At 44.0% G+C, this 12,039-nt stretch overlaps 1 long non-coding RNA gene across 1 annotated transcript; it reads left to right on the top strand.

The window, feature by feature from the left end:
• The first annotated feature begins 4,989 nt into the window (after positions 1–4,989).
• LOC106588501 (uncharacterized) lies at positions 4,990–10,472 on the top strand. Its single transcript, XR_014382993.1, has 3 exons — positions 4,990–5,538; positions 5,804–9,746; positions 9,894–10,472. It is a non-coding gene; the product is annotated as an uncharacterized LOC106588501 (long non-coding RNA).
• The last annotated feature ends 1,567 nt before the right edge of the window (positions 10,473–12,039 follow it).

Here is a 12,039-nt window from a genome sequence, read left to right on the forward strand (position 1 = left end):
AATTGCTCCCAAGGATGAACAAGACTTGTGGAAGTCTACAATTTATTTTCTGAGGTCTTGGCTTTTGATTTTCCCATGATGTCAAGCAAAGAGGCACCGAGTTTGAAGGTAGGCCTTGAAATACATTAACAGGTACACCTCCAATTGACTCAAATTATGTCAATTAGCCTATCAGAAGCTTCTAAAGCCATGACATAATTTTCTGGAATTTTCCAAGCTGTTTAAAGGCGCAGTCAACTTAGTGTATGTAAACTTCTGACCCACTGCAATTGTGATACAGTGAACTTTAAGTGAAATAATCTGTCTGTAAACAATTGTTTGAAAAATTACTTGTGTCATGCACAAAGTAGATGTCCTAACCGACTTGCCAAAACTAACAAGAAATTTGTGGAGTGGTAGAAAAAGTTTTAATGACTCCAATCTAAGTGTATGTAAACTTCCGACTTAAGCTGTATATATATTGAGTACCTGTCAAAAGTTTGGACACCTACTCATTTAAGGATTTTTCTTTATTTTCTACTATTTCTACTTTGTAGAATAATAGTGAAGACATCAAAACTATGAAATAACACATATGGAATCATATTTTTACAAGATGGCACCGACAGTGATGCTCTCCTCGCTTCGCATTCTTAGGAAACTATGCAGTATTTCGTTTTTTTAATGTATTATTTCTTACATTGTTACCCCAGGATATCTTAAGTCTTATTACATACAGCCGGGAAGAACTATTGGATATAAGAGCAACGTCAACTTACCAACATTACGACCAGGAATGCAACTTTCCCGAAGCGGATCCTTTGTTTGGACCACCACCCAGGACAACGGATTTAATCCAAGTAGCCGACCCAAAACAACGGTGCCGCAGAAGGGGCAGACGGAGCGGCCTCCTGGTCAGGCCCCGTAGATGTGCACATCTCTCACCGCTACCGAGTATACTAGTCACCAATGTCCAGTCTCTAGACAACAAGGTAGATGAAATTCGAGCAAGGGTTGCCTTCCAGAGAGACATCAGAGATTGTAACATTCTCTGTGTCACGGAAACATGGCTCACTCGGGATATGTTATCAGAGTCGGTACAGCCACTCGGTTTCTTCACACATTGCGCAGACAGAAACAGACATCTCTCTTGTAAGAAAAAGGCCGGGGGTGTATGCCTTATGATTACCGATATGTGGTGTAATCATAACAACATACAGGAACTCAAGTCCTTTTGTTCACCTGCCCTAAAATTCCTTACCTTCAAATGCCGACCGCATTATCTACCAAGAGAACTCTCTTCGATTATAATCACAGCCGTGTATATCCCCCCCAAGCAGACACCTCAATGGCCCCGAAAGAACTTCACTGGACTCTCTGTAAACTGGAAAACATATATCCTGAGGCTGAATTTATTGTAGATGGGGATTTTAACAAAGCTAATCTGAAAACAAGGCTCTCTAAATTTTATCAGCATATCGAGTGCGCGACTAGAGCTGGCAGAATTCGGAATCCTTGCTACTCAAACATCCGTGACGCATACAAAGGCCTCCCCCGCCCTCCTTTTGGCAAATCTGACTATGACTCCATTTTGTTGCTCCCTGCCTATAGACAGAAACTAAAACAGAAACTTACAAAAACAAAACCAGCCTCGTCACGGACACCGACGTCTTGCTCCCAGACAAATTAAACAACTTCTTTGCTCGCTTTGAGGACAATACAGTGCCACTGACATGGCCCGCTACCAAAACCTGTAGGCTCTCCTTCACCGGGGCCAACGTGAGTAAAACATTTAAACTTGTTAACCCTTGCACGGCTGACGGCATCCCTAACCGCGTCCTCAGAGCATGTGCAGACCAGCTGGCTGGTGTGTTTACGGACATATTCAACCAATCCCTATCCCAGTCTGCTGTGCCCACATGCTTCAAGAGGGCCACCATTGTTCCTGTTCCCAAGAAAGCTAAGGTAACTGAGCTAAACGACTATTGCCCTGTAGCACTCACTTCTGTCATCATGAAGGTATTTGAGAGTCTGGTCAAGGATCATATCCCCTCCACCCTACCTGATACCCTAGACCCACTCCAATTTGCTTACCGCCCCAATAGGTCCACAGACGACACAATCGCAATCACACTGCACACTGCCCTAACCCATCTGGACAAGAGGAATAACTATGTAAGAATGCTGTTCATCGACTACAGCTCAGCATTTAACACCATAGTATCCTTCAAACTCATCATTAAGCTCGAGACCCTGGGTCTCGACCCCGCCCTGTGCAACTGGGTCCTGGACTTTCCGAGGGGCCGACCTCGGTGGTGAGGGTAGGAAACAACATCTCCACCCCGCTGATCCTCAACGCTGGGGCCCCACAAGGGTACCATCCTAGCCCTCTCCTGTACTCCCTGTTCACCCATGACTGTGTGGCCATGCACGCCTCCAACTCAATCGTCAGGCTTGATTACCAACAACGACAAGACGGCCTACAGGGAGGAGGTGAGGGCCAGGAATGTGGTGTCAGGAAAATAACCTCACACTTAACGTCAACAAAACAAAGGAGATGATCGTGGACTTCAGGAAACAGTCGAGGGAGCACCCCCTCTATCCACATCGACGGGACAGTAGTGGAGAAGGTGGAAAGTTTGAAGTTCCTCGGCGTACACATCACGGAAAAACTGAAATGGTCCACCCACACAGACAGCGTGGTGAAGAAGGCACAACAGCACCTCTTCAACCTCAGGAGGCTGAAGAAATGTGGCTTCTCGTCAAAAACACTCACAAACTTTTACAGATGCACAGTCGAGAGCATCCTGTCAGGCTATATCACCGCCTGGTACTGCAACTGCTTCGCCCACAACCATAAGGCTCTCCAGAGGGTAGTGCGGTCTGCAAAACATATCACCGGGGGCAAACTACCTCCCCTCCAGGACACCTACATCACCCGATGTCACAGGAAGGCCAAAAAGATAATCAAGGACAACAACCACCCGAGCCACTGCCTGTTCACCCCGCTATCATCCAGAAGGCGAGGTCAGGACAGGTGCATCAAAGCTGGGGCAGAGAGACTGAAAAACATCTTCTATCTCAAGGCCATCAGACTGTTAAATAACCATCACTAACCAGCCTCCACCCTGCCGTGAACTTAGTCACTGTCACTAGAATGGCTCCCACCCTGTTACTCAACCCTGCACCTTAGAGGCTGCTGCCTTATGTACATAGACATGGAATCACTGGTCACTTTAATAATTTGGAAGCGTGATTACTACAGGGAATGTGTTGATAGAACTTCGGTAGCGTTTTCCTCAGATTTACTTAGTTAAATTCCCCAGCTACAATAAATGCAGCCTCAGGATATGTGGTTTGCAGTTTACTCAAAGTCCAATGTAGTTCCTTCACATAGAGTTGATCAGGCTGTTGATTGTGGCCTGTGCAATGTTGTCCCGCTCCTCTTCAATGGCTGTGCGAAGTTACTGGATATTGGTGGGAACTGGAACACGCTGCCGTACACATCGATTCAAAGCATCCCAAACATGCTCAATGGGTGACATGTCTGATGAGTATGCAGTCAATGGCAGAACTGGGACATTTTCAGCTACCAGGACTTGTGTACAGATCCTTGCGACATGGGGCCGTGCATTATCATACTGAAACATGAGGTGATGGCGGCGGATGAATGGCACGACAATGGACCTCAGGATCTCGCCACGATATCTCTGTGCATTAGAATTGCCATTGATAAAATACAATTGCGTTTGTAGTTTATGCCTGCCTATACCATAACCCCACTGCCACCATGGGGCATTCTGTTCACAACGTTGACATCAACACATTTTGGAGGACATTCAATTCTCTGGCAACAGCTCTGGTGGATATTCCTGCAGTCAGCATGCCAATTGCATGCTCCCTCAAAACTTGAGACATCTGTGGCATTGTTGTGTGACAAAACTGCACATTTTAGAGTGCCTTTTATTGTCCCCAGCACAAGGTGTACCTGTGTAATGATCATCCTGTAATCAGCTTCTTGACATGCTACACCTGTCAGGTGGATGGATTATCTTGGCAAAGTAAAAAATGCTCACTAACAGGGATGTAAACAAATTTGTGCACATAAATTGAGAGAAACAAGCTTTTTGTGCGTATGGAACATTTCTGGGATCTTTTATTTCAGCTCATGAAACATGGGACCAACACTTTCCACGTTTCGTTTAGCCATCTAGCCATTATCAACATTCTAAAGAAACCTAATACTAAAGTGCTTAAGCTACATGATGTCTTAAAATGGGTACCCATTTACATACAGTATGTTGCATGGAGAAAGCATCTGGGTAGGCTTTCATGTTAGAATGGGAAACCAATCCTGAAAACATCTGCATATAAAAAGCTTTTGTGTTTGATGTTTCTAAAGCTGTTGTGTGTGTGGGTGACGTCAAAATCTATTTGGCGGTGAAGCTTGGCGGGAGAGAAGCTATGGCCTTAAAGGGAAATGTCACCGTTGCTCTTTCACTGCATTTGTCCATTAACTCTATCAGTCCCCAAACCCACCAAAAATCGGCTTTTCATTTATCTGACTTTCATTTATCTGACTTTCACTTTCATCTGCATGTCCAGCCCTTATATTCAGCCTCACAATTAAGTGTTTACCATTTTCTTTTCAGGACAACCATGTACAACACAAAATAATTTGACATAAACAGTCACATTCATGAGTTTTATTGACAGATATAAATGGATTTATATGAATGCTGTAAGCACATAGATAGTTTGCTCAGTGGGAATTGAGACTGTGTGGAGTTTGACGTTTGTGACGGCAACTATGTGAGTTTATTACAGACACTATGTCCTTGGATTTCCTATGATCTTCTATGTAGGTTAGAATAACCCCTTACCTTCTAACGACTCTTATGTAGCTTGTGGGCGTCATAAAGCAAAACATGTGTGTGTTCAGGAGAGTCTCAGCTTTTCATAAATAGGTTTTAATAGTTTGTAGCTTAAACCATTCGGACTCTACAGACGTTTTTGTAAAAAAAGACCTGGCCACGGGTCCCTTCGCCATCCACTCTTGTTTCACAAACACCGCTCTAGCTCAGCACCCGTTGATCACACAGACTAATGATTGGCACCAACAGATGGAGAAGAAATAGACAAATCAAAAGGATATAGCTCAAACACACTATGTTTATAAGGGGTTACAAGTCCAAAACTTGCCGGCGTCGCGGTGGGACTCATTGGGTTAATATGTTATTAACATTTAATCTGTGTCAGAAAAATCAAGAATTTTCTCACTACATGAAATTCAAGCGCTTCTGCATCTCACCGGCAGAAACGGGCCATCTACTTTTCCTGGTTGTGAGTAAACCACAATATCCAGAATTCATATCGATTTCAGAACGTAGTACCGCCCCTGTCAAGGTGGATCCAGTTGAGAATCGTTGTCAACAGGTAACTAATGTTACTTTAGTCATGTTGTGGTGCTCAGTACCTGGATGTGCAAAGTACAAGCAGCATAGGTTGCTGTGGTGACGTTAACATTTAATGGTTACCTTACTAAGAAGTCGCGCAAAGGTAACGTAATTAACTTAGATAAACAAATGTAGTTTGTTAGCTAGCTAAGTCTAAATCTAGCTAGCTTTCATAATACGCAGGTTAGCCATTACAAAGCAAATCAATGTAATTAGCCAGCAGCTATCTGGCAATGTGATTTGTAACTTTGCTAGCTAACGTTAGGTAACATTAGTTACAGCCTACTGGACTGTATCTTACTGTTAGCTAGCTAACTAAATACCGCAGAGGGTAACGTGACTGGCCTAACATTATGTGTTCTTTTTAGAGTCCGATCCCATCAACATCTGCAGCGGCATCAAGCTTACCACCAGGAACTAGTGTAAGTCACAAAATCTTTCCATGACTTTTTGACTTTTTGTCATATTTGTTGTGTTTATAAGTAGGGTACAACTTCTACTGTAGTCGTATACGACCTATTGGATGAAAGCTTTCGGCCGAGAACAAGCTCAAGCTTAACATCATCTGACTCAGAAGAGCCAAAGTGTATTGTCCATGAGTCCAAGGTCATGGAGCTCATGAAGTTCTGCCATATCAGCAGCCATTGCACAACGCAAGACGAGGTTCACTAGCTGAAGAACGTTCAGGACCCTGTCTGGAACATTCAGCCAACCAGTGGCGTAAAGTACTTAAACCAGTGGCGTAAAGTACTTAAACCAGTGGCGTAAAGTACTTAAACCAGTGGCGTAAAGTACTTAAACCAGTGGCGTAAAGTACTTAAGTAGAACAACTTTAAAGTACTACGTAAGTAGTTTTTTGGTGTGTCTGTATTTTACCTTTCTATTTATATTTTTGACAACTTTTACTTCACTATATTCCTAAAGAAAATTTACTTTTTACCCCGTACATTTTCCTTGACACCCAAAAGTACTCGTTATACTGTATTTTGAATGCTTAGCATGACAGCAAAATGGTCCAATTCACACACTTATCAATAAAAACATCCCTGGTCGTCCCTACTCTCTCTGATCTGGCAGACTCACTAACGCTTCGATCACACCGACAGCATCATTGCATTTTGGTACACCAGAATTACATACATTTTCAATGAAACGATGTCTTTGCCTTGCAGCATTGCGTTGCAAAGGCAGTTGGAGTGCGTTCGGTGTGGTGCATATGTTGGATTTATTGAACGTATGTGTCAATCTATGCATAGATGGCTTGACAGAAATGGTAGCAGAAGGTGAATGTTGAACTTTTGTTGCATACATATCCAGATGCTGCGTGCTATTTTGCGCAATGACGCTGTCGGTGTGTTTGAAGCGTAAATGCGCATGCTTCATTTGTAAATGTCTGAGTATTGGAGTGTGCCCCTGGCTATCCGTAAAATAAAAAATTCAAACATGAAAATTGTGCCGTCTCGGTTTGCTTAATATGAGCCATTTGATATGATTTTTACTTTACCTTTGATACTTAAGTATATTTTTTCAATTACATTTACTTTTGAAAACCAAATACTTTTAGTCTTTGCAATGAACTGCAATGTTGCTGGGTTTTTCATGCTCAACAGTTTCCTGTGTGTATCAAGAATGGTCCACCATCCATAGGACACAACTGTGGGAAGCCATGGAGTCAGCATGGGCCAGCATCCCTGTGGAATGCTTTCGACACCTTGTAGGGTCCATGCCCAACAAACTGAGTCTGTTATGAGGGCAAAATGGGGTGCAACTCAATATTAGGAAGGTGTGCCTAATGTTTTTGTACACTCAGTGTATAGCCTAGTTGATTTAAGGATGTTTAAATGTTTGAGTTGAAATGGAGCTGAATAGTGGAGGCAGTGCTCCTGTTGTCTTTGCTGACTTGTGGTAACTCTCTGTGGTTCTAAATCAGTAGTTGTTTAGTAAACTGTCAAACATTAACTTGTTTGACCATGCTGTAATTGTTTGTTAAATTAGTTTACTATAAATCAGTAGAGCGAATATGTTTACTCTCAGAAATGGCCCTTCACATTCCATGATCAATCAAGTCCAACTTAAAGGGGCTTAGACTGAGGATAGACTATGAGACATAGAAACCCCCACGTTCTTCACATTCCCCAAATTCATCCCCCAGTGTTCCCAAATCTCTTTTTGGAGGTTTGGAGGCCGATTTGTGTGAGCCCCTGCCAGCAGCACCCGGTCCATGCAGCGCTTCACAAAATATTTGCGCTCGAACGCAGCCAAGTTGACTTCGCCCGGAGCACGACGTTCCCAGAGTTCTGATAGGGCGTCGGTGAGAGGCTTGGGTTTCAGGCAGCACTGAGCGCCTCTTGTCCCCCCCCATCTTACACCAAGGGAATAATTCTACATAGGCTTCAAAACAGACAGCCCCGGCGAAAAGAAAAACAGCCACATGAGAGAGCACTGTGGATTTCTCTCTGTGGAGGCAGACACTGATACAGATACTCTACTAGTATGGTCTGGTAGTGTGCTGTGGACGAGCAGAGATGAGAGCATTCTGGGTAGGGGGCCAGGTGGACGCAGAGCATAGCAGGAAGAACTTTTTCACTGGAGAGTTTTTCCTTGTTTTGATTCATTACATTTTTGTGCAGCAGTTGCAACCCCACAGTGTATTGCTTATTTGGGTTTATTGCTGTATTGTTTTATTAATTGAGTGCATTTTCCTCAAAGTGTGCTGCTTTCCATTTGTTTTGGGACAGTTTTCGTTCAGTTTCAGTGAACTGCCTTCAAAGTGCTCTTCTTCACTCTATTTTGTTTCGGAGTGTGTTGCTTACCAACCTGGACACAGGGGTAGATGTAATATAGTAAACGTAAATATGTCTCACTCCATTTTGTATGATATGTAACGTTTTGTATGGTATGTATTAATTTGTGGGTGTCCATCATCCATTTCATATGATATGTTGCGAATTACAATTGGTATGACATATTGTAATTGGTAAAATATGTTACAAATGTGCAATACGCATGATATTTTACACATTTCTATTTGACGAAGTCCCAGGTCACTTTGAAGATGCTGATGGGGATGGAGGCAGACCGGCAGTGGATGAAGTACAGGAGGTCTGTGGTAGCTGGAAGGCCGCCAGCCATTTCACTCCTCCTCCTGGCCCTGCTATTTGCTTTGATGAGTTCCAGTCTGGAGTGCAAAGCCCCTTGCCATTTCCCTCTGAGGCAGAGTGCTTCAAGCTGTTTCTGACAGAGGAGCTGGTGGGAGACATAGTAGAGGAGACCAATTGCTATGCCTGGAGCTACAGGAGAAGAGAGAGCCAGGAGTGAGGGGGAAACTTGCTAAATGGGTGGCAACCACAATTTGTGAAATGTATACCTTCCTGGTGACAGTCCTTCTCATGGGAAAAGTAAAGAAGAACTCCCAAAGAGAATACTGGAGCACAGATCCTATATTTGTAACTCTCTTCTTCGCCAACCTCTTTTCCCAAGACCGCTTCCTAGTTTTGCTGCGATGCCTGCATTTTGTCAACAATGCTACTGCCAACCTAAATGGCCCGTTACACAAAATAAGAAACGTTCTTACCAGCCTGACATCAACATTTGGTCAGTTCTTTGTGCCATACAAGGACCTATTCATCGATGAGTCCCTGATGTTATGGAAGGGTAGGCTGGCGTTCCATCAATATATTCCCTCCAAAAGGCACAGGTTTGGGGTCAAGGTCTTTGTCATGTGCGACGTGAAGACAGGATTTGTCCGGGACATTATAGTTTACCAAGGGTCCACCACTGACATCCAACATTATGAGGCTCTTGGGGTGTCTGGGTCCGTGGTGATGACCATGCTGGCTCATCTCGGCAAGGGACACACTTTGTATGTGGACAATTGGTAGAGCAGTCCCACACTCTTCGAGCATCTGGTCTCCAACAGTACAGGGGCCTGTGGCACAGTCAGGTCAAACAGGAAGGGGATGCCAGCATTCAGATGCAGGAAGATGCAGAGAGGGGAGGTGGAGTTCAAGGAGAACAGTCAACAGCTGGCAGTAAAGTGGCATGACAAACGAGACGTCCATGTCCTCTCTACTGTCCATACAGCAACCATGTTGGCCACAGGGAAGGTGGACCACCTGACGGGAGAGTTAAAGATCAAACCAGACTGTGTGCTTCACTATAATGTCAAAATGGGGGCAGTGGATAAGGCAGACATGATAAACAGCTTTGTGGAATGCACTCGGAAAAGTACCAAGTGGTATAAGAAGATATTTTTCCATCTGATCGACACTGTGGCCCTCAATGGCTACATAGTTTACCGCCAACTAACAGGTGAGATGATTACTGAACAAGGTATGTTTTGTAATTGGATGTACAGTTCACATACAAATCATACAGTACCATTATGCAATTATAGGGACAATATCTCACCTACCTACCCACTGTCTCATCATCCTCCCAACTCCCTCTCCCCCACAGGTAAAGTAATTACCTACCAAAAGTACAGAGATAACCTCATGAGAGAGCTTCTGGAGGAGCACCACACCCCTCGGCGCCCATCCACTGGTGGTCGTCCTGCTGCAGACAATCCCCTACGGCTCACTGCACGGCATTTTCCCTGCAAAGTCCCTCAAACCGTTGCTCAAGGTAGTCGAACACGGAGGCACTGCAAAGTTTGCCTGTCTGGCACCAGGAAAAGGAAGCATAAGAGGTTGACAAATTATGTGTTCAGCTTGTGACACACCTCTATGTGTTTCACCATGCTTTGTGGAGTACCATATGCTCAAGCACTATTGAGCACATCTGCAACAATTACTGACTGACTTACTGACTTGACAGGTGACTTGACCGGCAATCTGCTGTGATACTATGCCTTTAGAGGTGGGTCGGGGGGGGAATGCAGTTGTTGTTCAATCACTGCATGAATTTGAAATATGGGTTATGCATATTCATAAGTTGTCAGTCTCATCTTGCAGTTTATCTTCTCCTCTAGTAAAACAAGTATTTGTTGTTGTTGTTCGACCACCACCCTTACTTCAATAAAATAGATGACTATTACATATTGGCCTGTGTTTTCTTGCTGTGTTTTCATCCAGTAAAACTGTTAAGGAGTGTACACTAGCATACAAAAAACTGTCCTCAATCTTCAGCTTGTAAGATGTCCAGTTCCAGTTATGATATTTGCAAATAATGTTCAATACTGTTGGTGTGTGTGGTTTCTGAAAGTACAGAATAAAGAGGAATTATTAGTATTTAGAATGCAATATCATGATATAGCAATGACACAATTTTATAAAGAAGTAACATAACACTGCTATAAAAATAATACATTGCATTGACAAAATCACAAATATGAGTTATATAACAGTAAGAAACAGTAACTGTTGAGCTCCACAAGGTGGCAGGGCAGAACAGAGCTATGCTAAAAAGGCCAAATGAAAACAAACCATGGTCACAAGGCCAGGGTAGCTTCAAAAGTTAACACAAGCTAATATTTCTCTGATCCAATTAGAATTGTTTTACAGAGCTAATAAAATATTTTAGCTAGCTACATAAGCACGATTGAGTAGAACACCATAAAGGACATGAAATTAGTAACGTTAACTCACGTGTCCACGGTTATAAGGAGTACACACAAATATACACAGCTCAAAAAAATAAAGGGAACACTTAAACAACACAATGTAACTCCAAGTCAATCACACTTCTGTGAAATCAAACTGTCCACTTAAGAAGCAACACTGATTGACAATAAATTTCACATGCTGTTGTGCAAATGGAATAGACAACAGGTGGAAATTATAGGCAATTAGCAAGACACCCCCAATAAAGGAGTGATTCTGCAGGTGGGGACCACAGACCACTTCTCAGTTCCTATGCTTCCTGGCTGATGTTTTGGTCACTTTTGAATGCTGGCGGTGCTTTCACTCTAGTGGTAGCATGAGACGGAGTCTACAACCCACACAAGTGGCTCAGGTAGTGCAGCTCATCCAGGATGGCACATCAATGCGAGCTGTGGCAAGAAGGTTTGCTGTGTCTGTCAGCGTAGTGTCCAGAGCATTTAGGCACTACCAGGAAACAGGCCAGTACATCAGGAGACGTGGAGGAGGCCATAGGAGGGCAACAACCCAGCAGCAGGACCGCTACTTCCGCCTTTGTGCAAGGAGGAGCAGGAGGAGCACTGCCAGAGCCCTGCAAAATGACCTCCAGCAGGCCACAAATGTGCATGTGTCTGCTCAAACGGTCAGAAACAGACTCCATGAGGGTGGTATGAGGGCCTGACGTCCACAGGTGGGGGTTGTGCTTACAGCCCAAAACCGTGCAGGACGTTTGGCATTTGCCAGAGAACACCAAGATTGGCAAATTCGCCACTGGCGCCCTGTGCTCTTCACAGATGAAAGCAGGTTCACACTGAGCACATGTGACAGATGTGACAGAGTCTGGAGACGCTGTGGAGAACATTCTGCTGCCTGCAACATCCTCCAGCATGACCGGTTTGGCGGTGGGTCAGTCATGGTGTGGGGTGGCATTTCTTTGGGTTGCCGCACAGTGCTCTCCAGAGGTAGCCTGACTGCCATTAGGTACCGAGATGAGATCCTCAGACCCCTTGTGAGACCATATGCTG

This window comes from Salmo salar, chromosome 27 (assembly GCF_965601325.2).
Source record: "Salmo salar chromosome 27, fSalSal1, whole genome shotgun sequence".
Classification (NCBI taxonomy): domain Eukaryota; kingdom Metazoa; phylum Chordata; class Actinopteri; order Salmoniformes; family Salmonidae; genus Salmo; species Salmo salar.